Below are 13001 nucleotides of genomic sequence, written 5' to 3' on the forward strand. Positions count from 1 at the left end.
TAGCTCCCCTGCTGCTCCAGATGGGACAGTGCAGCATGGAGGGCTGTGGCCACGGCGTCCTCTGTGGATCTATTGGCCCTGTAAGCGAACTGGTGGGGGTCAAAGCCACGGGGCAGGAGTGAAGTGATGTGACCCCGGACCAGCTTCTCAAAGCACTTCATCACCACTGGTGTGAGTGCGACTGGCCGGTAGTCATTTAGACTGGAGATGTTGCGCTTCTTGGGCAGGGGGACTATGGTGGAGGATTTCAGACAGAGTGGGACAGTGGACTGGGCGAGGGACTGGTTGAAGATCTTGGTGAAGACCCCAGCCAGCTGGTCCGCGCAGTCCTTCAGTACACGTCCATTGACGCCGTCAGGACCCGCAGCCTTCCTCGGGTTGATGGCCCGCAGCGTGCGCCTCACCTCATGCTCCTCCACTGTGAAGGTGAAGCTGCTGTGGACCGTGGGGTGTGACGTTGCTGCCTCCGGTGGCTCTGCCTCGAAGCGGGCAAAGAAGGTGTTTAGCTCCTCTGCCAACGAGACGTCACCCTCGACAGCTCCGACGGTAGTCCTGTAGTTGGTAAGCTGCTGGACTCCCTGCCACACCTGCCTGCTGTTGTTGCTGTCCAGATGGTCCTCGATCTTCCTCCTGTAGTCAGCCTTGGCCTCTCTGATGCCTCTCCTCAGGTTCGTTCGGGCTGCGCTGTAGTTAGCCCTACCCTCAGACCTGAAGGCGGTGTTCCTCTCCTTCAGCAGCCGCTGGACCTCCCGGGTCATCCAGGGCTTCTGGTTGGGGTAGACCCGGATGTGTTTGTCCACTGTGACATTGTCTGTGCATTTTTTTATATAGCACAGAACACTGTCTGTGAACACATTCAGGTCCTGGTGTTCAAAAACATCCCAATTGGTCCTGTCGAAGCAGTCCTGCAGCTGCTCAGAGGCATCCTCAGGCCAAGTTTTGACAGTTTTTGTGATGGTGGGGGCAGTTTTCCTTAGGGGGGCATATGCAGGAATTAAAAGCAGGGACATATGGTCGGACTTGCCCAGGTGCGGTAGTTGTTTTGCCCTGTAGCCAAGTTTGATGTTAGAGTAGACCTTGTCCAGAGTGTTAGCTCCTCTCGTAGCACATTTAACATGCTGGTGGAATTTGGGGAGTGCTGCTTTCAAATCCGCCTGGTTAAAGTCCCCCGCTACGATGTGTACAGCGTCAGGATGTCTGCTCATCTGGCTGCTAATGCTGCCATGTAACTGTCCGATAGCCAAGCTAGCATTAGCATCCGGTGGAATGTAAACAGCCGTCGTCATGACAACGGTAAACTCTCTCGGCAAGTAGAAGGGTCTGCATTTCACTAAAATTACACATGATGATTCACACAGGGACAAATCCATTTACGTGTACAGTTTGTGGCACAGGCTTTAGTCGAAAGGGTAGTCTAAAATTACACATGAGGACTCATACTGGGGAAAAACCCTTTGAGTGTAAAATTTGCAAAAGGGGCTTTACTCATACTGGTAATCTAAAAACACACATGAAGACACACAGAGGAAAAAGCTGTTAAATCATGAGTGCTTCCACCCCCACCCCCCCCCCCCCCCCCACAAAGAAGGCAAAATAGTTGAGTTGCAGATAAGTGTGTCGACAATTATTGACACAATTCTGCAGTTTTGTCCAGCCATCATGTATAATACATGATTAGCTGGAACTATAACATTATTTTTTTTAACTATTTTCAACTTGTATAATGACCTGCTGATACTGATATAACACTGTAAGAATCAGTGGTTGTCCACATTCGTCAGCAATTAAAATGTCACATTAATTAATATTCATACACAACAAACATGAAGATGTGTCATAAAGAGGAAAAAGCTGTTCAATGATGGGTGTTTTTTCTTCTTCAAAAAAGGCATTATGTTGACACGTAATGTCAATTATTCAGTTTAGTCCAGCTATATACATTAAACATGATGGACTATACATTGATTATTTTAATCAATTTTCAACTTGCATAATGACCTGATATTGATATAATAATATGAGAAGCAGTGTTTGCCCACATTCTTCAGCAATTACAATGTCACATTGATTATTATTCACGGACTAGTGGTGCAATTGTAACTTGTCTCTGTGTTGACATGTGTTGTTTGGACTAACATATTATCATAGTGTATTTCAATGACTTAGTTTGATTATATGTTTAGATTCTCTGTATTATGCTGTCTTCATACAATTGTAACAGAACATATTTACTCTGTATAAACACTGTCCGTAACTTCTTCTTTTTCAAATAAAGGGTTGACAGCTACACATCTTTTGTGTGTTCATTACATAAAGCTCATCAAACACATGTGCTTCACAAGAACGGCTTCATTTTACATCCTGCATGCCAAACTATGCTGTCACTGTGCCCCGAAGAGCCCAAGGAATGTAAAATTAGGCAAAGTTCATTATAATTGATTAATTGGATGAAGGTGTTGCAGAATAGTTTAGAGTTCTCGGAAGAGAAGAGAAACAATATGGCTGCTTAATTGTTTATTTTGTCTGAAGGACAATTAAAGTGCACACGTTTTAATAATAATAATAATACATTTTATTTATATGGCGCCTTTCAGGTCACTCAAGGTCGCCTAACAAAACAGAAAAGAAATCCAATACAATAAAGCCTCCGTCAGCCTGTAACATTAATAGGGAATAAAGTTGAACTCAACCTTCTTTTCTGTCTCGACCTGAATCATTCTATTTGGAAATTAGCCGGTGACGGTGTCACAATAATGATTTGCATTGTTGTGTCACACTTATTATGTGTATTTAAGTTATGTGGCCTATAAACTAGGACCACTGAATCATTGGAATGCCATTTGTCGTAGTATATACATATTCATATTTTTTGCCAAAATCCAGTAGCCCCTGCTAAAAAAAAACCAGCCCCCCCATAGCTGCACTGTATATCGACCCATTGCAACATGTCTGGTATTATGTATATAATTGCACTTTTATAGTGCATTTGGTCGATCGAGCCATAATGCTACTCACGTTAGCCGGTTAGCTAGCAGTGTTGTTAGCACAGCACTGGATCGTTCATCTTAGATCGCCGTCGCCATAAGAATCCATTCTATCCGTTTCTTTCAATCGCCTGTATCTCCTATTCCTTGTCCCAGATGGCATTTTTGGTCAAAACAGCGTTTCTTTGACGGCACGAGCCGACGAAGTGGAGGTCTATAGTGTACCGGCATGGATCCGATCATGTAAACAAAGGTTGTCTTGGCAACGTAAAGCTGGCCGGGATAAGCCCACTTCCGGTTCAGGCAAAATGTGGCTTTTCAAAATAAGAGCCCAAATTAAAAAAATGCTGGCGTGAATTAGATCCTAATTTCTCAATAGGCCTAAATGGTAGCAGTAAATGGGTTAATGTATGGTTCTGTACAACTGTATGAATGAGTGTGCTTATCAATAAACAGGAGGAAAAAAAACAGGTTTTTTGTACTGGTACCACAGCGTTTTAATGACGTCACGTGCACGCACGCACGCGCGTGCATGTGTTTTTCGCAGAACACACGTACAGAATAGTTGATATAGCCTAAGCCTGTTGTTAACTAGTCTATGATAGTTTTAGACGCAAACACAAAAGTAGACTTAAAATACTCAGACAAACATCTGGCCAATCTAGGGGGATGCGCCGGCCGGCCGCTCCGATGCGTGGTAGTAAACTGTATACTCTCTCTCTCTCACTCTCTCTCTCTCTGGCTCTCTCTCCCACAAACACGCTGTTAAGTTACCGCAACTAAGACTACATTTCCTGTCAATAATAAGCAGTGTAAAATGTAGTTCACTGGGAGTTAAAGGGTGACGCTTTATTGTGAAGGGCCCTGCACGGCGCAGGCAGGAAATAGAAGGTAGGGCCCGGGCTGTCAATCTCGCCTCGGGGCCCGTGGGACCTTACAACCGCCACTGATTATAATGCAACATTCCATAAGGACACATTTTGTATGGCCTGGATGGGACTCCCTCATTAACCCATTCTGACCTGCGATCATATTCTAAAAATGTCTTCTACATCCTGACAGTTTTCATTCTGACCTGAGATCAGATTCTAAAAATGTCTTCTACATCCTGACAGTTTTCATTCTGACCTGAGATCAGATTAAAAAAATGTCTTCCATGTCAGTCGCTCTTCGATTTTTCAAAAATAGCAGACCTACAAGCTCGTAGCGCGCCACTCGGTGGCGCACTATGAGCTTGTAGTTCTGCTATTTTTCAATAACTAAAGCACGACATGATGCTAACACCAAAATGGGTTAAAATGTATTAAATTTGTTGTGGCCTGGCCAGATCAGTCATGTGACATTGTGTTTTCAACTGAACCTTAATGGTCAGATTCCGAACCTCTGACCCTGGCTAGCAGTAGATGGCAAACCGGAAGTCATTTTAGTGGACGGGAGCAGCACGGTAAATGGAACAGGACGGATGTTAAAATATTAAATATTTTTACAGTGCCGTCCAGCAGGTTTTGCTGTTTGCCTTCTACCGCTTGCCTGATTCCATGTGAATGGTGAATGCATTATATCAGTGAAGATCACCCATTATTTTGAATTATACATACACAGCGCTCCAGGTCAAACCATGCAGTTGTTTTTCACGAAATGTGGCAATATGGCTATGTCACCCTGCTTAGACAAAGACCACAACCATTGGCCAAAGGGTGGCGCTATAGCACTCAATTGAAAAACAGGCATAGATCATGAACTGCCAGCTCATGAACCGCCAGTAATAATTACTAGGTAATTACTGTCTATTACATTCAGGTACTAATTCAGACTCCCTGAGTCCCTGATGTTGGATTCCAGTCATCAGTGGTGGAAAAAGTAGCCTACGCATACTCAAGTATTCAAAATGAAAAATTGCAAAGTACCTTTTCCTATTAATATCAATGAATCATGGAATTAAATTGTCAAATGTGTAAAAAGCTGATCTACAAGCTCAAAGTGTGTCACACCGCAACACGAGGTTGTAGATATTTTAAGATTCGAAGGCAGTTTAAAAAAGTATCTATCTATCTATCTATCTATCTATCTATCTATCTATCTATCTATCTATCTATCTATCTATCTATCTATCTATCTATCTATCTATCTATCTATCTATCTGTGACAGTTACACACCTCCACCACCAGAGGGCGAAAGGCATTAAGGCAACAGTGCCTGGATTATTTTGTTGCGCATGCGTGGAAAACCTTTGACCCTGAAGTGCTTGTTTGCATCACGTGATGCCATCACGTCACGTGACTGCGTCTAGTTTTCCATTAGGCCTACGGCGATGGCCGCTGTTGAACAAGTCAAACATGTTGTCGTGTCTCTCGGGAATTGTTGATGTTTGTGCCTTTATTACACATTCTATATTACAGTAGGAACAGAAAGATTGGTGGAAATGTCTCCTAAAGGAGGTGAAAAGCGTCAAATGGAGTCTGTACGGCTGAAGATAAATGAACAGCTAGCGGCGGTGGGAGAGGAGATATTGTTTGTTGTGGACAAACAGCAGCGTGGCGCTGCTGATGTTTGTAGTGTGGAGCTTAGCGTCAGAGTGTTTGTGTTGGAGCGCCTCAGCGCGGTGGGAGAGTTCATGGTCAACCTCTTCCAGAGAGAGATGGAGACACTACAAACTCTGCTGGAGACACAAAACAAACTGCTGGACATTGATTTTGACATGGACATCGATCTACACACTGCAGGTTAGTAGACTCTGAACAACACCAGCTTAGCTTAAGTAGCATTAAGCTATTTATTATGTTCCACAAAAGTCTACTTGAATAATCAAACTGAAAAGGTCAAATTAATAGCTCCAAAATAAATAAGAAATCAAATAAATTAGTATGCTAGTAAGGTATGAAATAAGGTCAAAAACTGTATGCCTTCCCAGCCTCACCAAACATTTTCCATTGTTCTCAAAAGGCATGTCAAGAGACCTTAAACAGGCTACCCCACTTCCTCTCCAACTGAGCCTTTCAAAATAAAATACAAGTTACAATTCACTGTTCCAGAATCACTGCAGAGGAGGTTTACTTTGAAGGGGATACATTATGAAGGAAGTGAAAAAGTGGCTCACTAAATTGACATGACGTAGGCCTACTTATGTTTCTAATTAGAGGTGGGGGCTACTATTAATCCAAATTATAACTTTATCTTTTCCAAAACAATATTTGATATACCGGTATATGAAAATGAAAACGAAAGTGAAAGAGGTGAACAAATAAATAAAACAAAACTGGCTCCAACACTTCATGACGCAACTGAAGCCAGTTTTACACAATCGCTACATTTACATGTTAAACGTGTACATAAACATTCAGATTTCAAATATAAAGTCCTCACCACATGTGCCATGGGTATTTGCTGGGACAGCGATTAGCATTGCTGCATCCCGCGTTGTTTAATAAAAAGCATTTGTATCCGAGCACCCCGACTAGTTTTCTCAAACGGGGTTCGTTTGGGAAATTCACAGTTGCAAACCGAGAGCGCTCTCGCCTATTTGTTCTTTATTGGCAGTGCGGTCAGCGTGCCTATATCGAACACACCCAGTGCCACAAAACAACTGCTCGGATAAAAATGCCTTTTATTACACAACGCGGGATGCAGCAATGCTAACCCCTTTTGGACAACTGGGTCAAATTTGGCACATACCAGTTAATGGCCAAATATAGGCGATGTAGAAAAAGGAAGCTGTCAATGCCTAGTGGGTCAGTTTTGGCACATGCCAAGGTAGGACGGCGGTGGCTCAGGGGTAGAGTGCCTGGATGGTAACCGTAAGGTTGCCAGTTCGAACCCGGGCTCCCCCAGAGTTACTGTCGAAGTGTCCTTGAGCAAGACACTGAACCCCTAATTGCTCCCGATGTGCTAGTTGGTGCCTTGCATGGTTTCTTCTGCCATCGGTGTATGAATGTGTGTGTGAATGGGTGAATGTAATGCATAATCTCTGTAAAGCGCCTTGGATAAAGGCGCTATATAAATGCACCATTTACCATTTACCATTTAGGACTGGAAGTACTTTGTTGCCATCAAGTGGTTTGGAGAATGAATTCCATTCATTTGAAAAAGCAGGAAGTGCAGATGACAGCACATGGCTCTAGGCTGCCAGTGTAAGACTTACTGCCCAAATCTTGAGATTAGTTGTGCTAAAATTAAAATACACACCAGCTAACTCACGGTGAGTACCATCGGTGAGACCGATGTCGGGCTCTACTCACAACACCTTGCTCTGTGAGGCGTTGTGAAGAGACTCAAGACATTTTTAAAACGATGGTTATCCTGACAAAACGAATAGGAGAATAATCTTTGAGTTGACAAAAGCACTTTGAGTTGCTCTGCTGATTCTACCTTCTCTCCCCTCCTCCTGTCTGTGTGTAAAGAGGTTTCATCATCTGAATATGAGGAGAGGAGATCCTGTCTGGTCCTGGAGGAACCACAACCTCCACAACATCAGGAGAGGAGATCCAGTCTGGTCCAGGAGGAACCACAACCTCCACAGATTAAAGAGGAACAGGAAGAGGAGACTGGTGAGTCAACTTTGACATTACTACGTAGGAAGATGTGGTGCAATACTCTCTCAGGCATTTACCATTTCCGCAAAATCTTTAACTTTAACGTGTGCCAGGACAAAAATCATGTTGGGTCGGGAGCTGTCGTACGCTTTGCCCTCACCTGTTTTTCAGTCGTACACAAGCGGAGCAGCATTGTCTGAACTGCTGACATGCTGTCACAGGCATCTAAGCATATGTATTCACTCCTAAAATGTTAATATAAAACTGTATGTATATGCATGTAAAAAAAAAAAAAAAAGTAGATTTCCAACTTTACAAGTGTGATGTCTCGGTCTAGGGGGAACCGAGACATCAGGTGTGGAAAACCGACCTTCCCAGCTCCCAAGAAAACCGCCGTCCAAACAGTTGACTTTTCAATATTTTTATTTTTATTTGTTCTTCACTTCAGGCCATCGGGTACAAAATCTCCAAGGGGTGGAGGACTGAACAAGAAAACAAAACTAGAACGGAAAAGTGAATACTTGCCTAACATGAACCCCAAACAAAATACAAGTGCTAACCTCCCTGTCAGAAAACATATACAAACGAGAAAACAAAAGATCAGCCCCCCTCTCTTATCGTTAGCTGAGAACCTGCTAGCGCAGTAGCCTTTGGCAGGAGGCCATTCAAGTCGGGCTGTGATCTGTCAGTTACATTCTGAATCAAGCGGCACAGGTTACATTTAGCTACCTCTCTATTCAGGCTACACAAGATACAAAGGGCTAGAGCTAACAGCGGATCGGACGGGTTGGGAGCCAGGAAGGCACGGGTTCGCTGCCGCCGCCTCTCTGACAGCCCATTAAACTTGGCGTCTTCCTCTGTGCACCAATCCGGCGAGGCTGTGTCTTTTCCTGGTCCTCCCCCTGTTACAATCACCCACTCACACCACGACACGCACGCGAGCCTGCACACACAGGCATGCGCGCGCACACACTGACTGTCACACACAGGAGAAAAACACTGTCCGCCTTCCTCTGCATAACCTGTAATAATAATATCATCACAACAAGCAAATAAAATCACGCAATAATTTAAAACAATATAACATGATACATTACAATGTATTAGTTTGTGCTTAACCCATTTTGGGCGGGAACCCCTTTTGGTGTTAGCATTATGTTATGCTTTAGCTATTGAAAAATAGCAGATCTACAAGCTCTGTAGATCAGCTATCTGATACTGAGCTTGTAGATCTGCTATTTTTGAAAAATTGAAGAACGACTGACATAGAAACAGCTTTTTCAGAAAACTGTCTACTGTATGTAGAAGACATTTTTAGAATCTGATCTCAGGTCAAAATGGGTTAATCAAACAGTGCTTTACTGGCCTTGTTATGCGAGCGCACTGGTGAGATGATTTGGGAGCGCATGATGGTGACATCAGATGCCTATATAATCACTGATATTATAAAATAAATATTTAGGCATAAATGGACTGCACGCCTTTATTTCCAAGTGACAATGACAAGCATACAGCTTGCCTATTTGCAATTGTAGGCTATAGGTGTAAAGGGCTTAATCATTCACCATTTAAATAAGTGCTTTGACAGTTCAGATAAAAGCGGGAGTCGGGAAGTCGGGACCGCGGCGTGCGTCGCCAGCACATACCAGCACACATGCAAGCCTTCATCCATATGTTTATGATTCGTTCATCAATGATCAAATCACTCCATAAACGTTGATTATGACTGCCTTGACTGCCTTGACGACATTGTAGTAGCCTATCTCTCATGCAGGCATCACTCACCTATCTCTCATGCAGGCATCACTCACCCACAACACTTATCACAGCATTTGACACAGTGAACCACCAGCTGCTCCTAGAAACCCTAGCGGAGCTAGGCATCGGTGGAACGGCACTAAAGTGGTTCTCCTCCTACCTCACCGATCGGACCTACCAGGTTTCCTGGAAAGGTCTGCTATCATCCCCCCGAACCCTCCAAACTGGGGTCCCACAGGGATCTGTACTTGGTCCCCTCCTTTTCTCACTGTACACTAAATCCCTTGGCACTATCATCTCTGCTCACAATATATCCTATCACTGCTACGCCGATGACACACAACTGTTCCTATCCTTCCCCCCCTCTGCCACTCAGGTGGAAGAGCGCATCACTGCATGCCTGGCTGACATATCACAGTGGATGTCCTCCAACCACCTCAAGCTGAACCCAGACAAGACTGAGCTTCTCTTCTTCCCAGCTAAGTCCTGCCCTATGCAGGAGCTAACTATTTCCGTAGACAACGCCCTGGTAACGTCTGTCCCAACAGCCAGGAATCTTGGTGTTGTCCTGGACAGTCAGCTCTCGTTCAAAGCTCACATCACAGCTGTCACTCGATCATGTAGGTTCACACTCTATAACATACGACGAATTAGACCGTTCCTCACCCAGGAATCAGCCCAGCTCCTAATCCAGACAACAGTCTTGTCAAAACTCGACTATTGTAACTCCCTCCTTACTGGCCTACCAGCATGTGCACTTAAGCCTCTCCAGCTGATCCAAAATGCAGCAGCTCGCTTGGTCTTCAACCAGCCAAAGTTCTCACATGTCTCCCCCCTGCTCCGCTCCCTCCACTGGCTCCCGGTCGCTGCCCGCACAGAATACAAAACTCTGATGCTGGCATTCAAAGCAACCAAAGGTATGGCTCCCCCATATCTTACAAGTATGATTGAACCCTACAAACCCTCCCGCGCACTCAGATCAGCCAACGCAGGGAAACTGGAAGTACCCTCACTAAAAACGCCGGGACAACGCTCCACACGTCCCAAACTCTTCTCCCTTCTGGCTCCAAAACTGTGGAATGCACTTCCCATTGCAGTCAGAACTGCAGCATCACTCCCAATCTTCCGCCGTAGCCTGAAAACCCACCTTTTCAGACTCCATCATGGCCCATAGCACTTACCCTAACCCCTTAGATAGAATTTCTGTTGGCTTAGATAGCATTTGACTTAGACTTATAGCATGTTATGTAGACAGCACTATAATTGTATTGTATATAGTCATAGCACGCCATAGTACATATGTATAGCATAGTAGTGAATATGTATAGTTTATTATGTATAGTGTATGTATAGTTTCATCATATAGATATTCCACTGTTACCTTCTTAGCTTACGCATGTTTCATGATAAATGCTTTTATGTGATGTATTCCCATGCTTTTGTTCTTGCCTAAATGTAAGTCGCTCTGGATTAAGAGCGTCTGCTAAATGCCTAAATTGTAAATTGTAAATTGTAGCAGTGCGCAGTCTCACTGATCGCCTTCGCCGTGCACTGCGCACAAATGGGTAAATTTAATATAGGCCTAGTGTCGTGAAATATATGGATGTGCGGGATGTATTATCAGAATTGGTGTAAAATATATAGTGGGTCAAATTGATTGATCAACTGTGTTTCACAACTGATGACTGTAGAAGAGAACTATGGGTCTCTGACCACATTCCTGGCATGCAACCATTGGTGAATGGGGGGTTGTGAGTGCTTATCAGTTCCTGAGAAGCGTGAGAGCCTTTAATGACCTCTTCACAGGAAGAAACTCCAGTCACTGAGTTAGGAGTCGGACATGTCAATGGGAAGAACTTTGGTCTTTAATTCCTTTTCAATTGTATTAATGTGTTCTAAATATATACATATACTGGGTTGGTAAAAAGCCTACATAATAAATATATGTAACGGTCTAACAGTTAATCTAAATCTATAGCAGTCAGGCTCACACATTACAGTGCAGGCAGGAAGCTTCCTGCACTAGTAACTGCTGTCTCAGTGGTTGCACAGGCAGGATGGTCAGTGGCTTCTCATTGGTAAGACAACTTTGCATGGAGGCGTGATTGGTCAGCCGCCTGCTTTAACTATGCTGTTTGGCCAAGTGTTGATCTGAGTCACCATGCCAATGTAACATATAAGAAGCGAGCAGAAGGCCAGAGTTAACTATAAATGATATGATTGTGCATTATTCATAACTTGTGTTATTTTGTAATATGATAATTAGATTGTAACCAAGTGTTATTGTGTTTCTTGTCTCCCAAATATTATTGATATGGTAGATTTAAAACCACATAAACATACAACATACACTTAGTGGAACCACACAAAGTGGAATACCACATACATTATGTTTCAATAATAGCTAAACTTCTACCAGATAGGAGAGCAGGTATAGGAAATAGACTTTAAGGGTGTGCAAAGCCACAATTTCAGGGTACTATTACCATTCTGTGTCGGAAGATTGAACAAACGTATGGATGTTGTTATATGTGTTTTATGTTTAATAATTAACTAATAAAAAACCCTATAAAAAGCATGTTTGAGTTCGTAAAGTAAGGCAATTATTGAAGCATTTAATTCACCTATGTGCGCATTAAACCAGCTAAATCTGTTTGCATTCTGGGCAGTCGGCTGCCCGGAGCTAATCTCACCGAAAACCGAACACCTAGCCTACAAACGTATTCCATTCATGGCGATGCGATGTGTCATGTAGCCTTGAGGTGTGTGCGTGCGTGCATGTGTGCATGGACATGACAGCAAGGCAAGCGAGGTGAGAGGGAAACAGACTGGGTAGGCCTACAGCTTTATTTAATTCATGCATGTGTTCATTCATTCTTTATTTAAGATACAAAGTTGGGCTTGCAAGTTGCGTGTGTGTGTGTGTGTGTGTGTGTGTGTGTGTGTGTGTGTGTGTGTGTGTGTGTGTGTGTGTGTGTGTGTGTGTGTGTGTGTGTGTGTGTGTGTGTGTGTGTGATAGAGGGGTGAGGCGGGCAGCAAAGAAACGCTTTTTCCCCCTGTAACCATGGTTTCCAGAGGCTTGATTTCATAGGGCGTGACAGATAGATTTCAGCCGTCACATTTATTAACGTCGGAACGAAATTAAGGAAGGATCAGCTGTTTGCGATCACTTTATAAATGCCGTGGCGACGTGAGTGTACTACAAAACCAACAATCAAATTTGGGGTAGATTTTACACTCAATTTATGTATATTATGTCTGTTTATGAGTCTGGCGTAGAGGATTTCATCCTGTGCTGGAAATATTTTCAATACATTTCAATACATGTGCTCCGTGCTCCGTTTGTACTCGCCCAATAAATATGTCTCTCTTTGTGTCTTTTTTCTAGCCGTCTTGCACCTCCCTGTGTGTAAAGAGGAGATTTTCACTGAACAACAGGAGAGGAGCTCCAGTCTGGTCCAGGAGGAACCACAACCACCACAGATTAAAGAGGAACAAGAGGAGATACTTCAAAGACCAATGGAGGCTGATGGGTCAACAATGACATTACAAGCAGTGAAAAGTGAAGATGTTCATGATGATGAAAACAGAGAGACAGAGCCTGTAGCCGGCACCTCAACTCAACACATGAAAACACAAGCTGATCTAGAGGACTGTGGAACATCACAACCAACTGGTGACGACCAGCTCCTCTCTTCACACTGTTCTGAATCTGACACTGAAGACAGT

This window comes from Protomyctophum parallelum (genome assembly GCF_964188405.1).
Source record: "Protomyctophum parallelum genome assembly, chromosome: 1".
Taxonomy (NCBI): domain Eukaryota; kingdom Metazoa; phylum Chordata; class Actinopteri; order Myctophiformes; family Myctophidae; genus Protomyctophum; species Protomyctophum parallelum.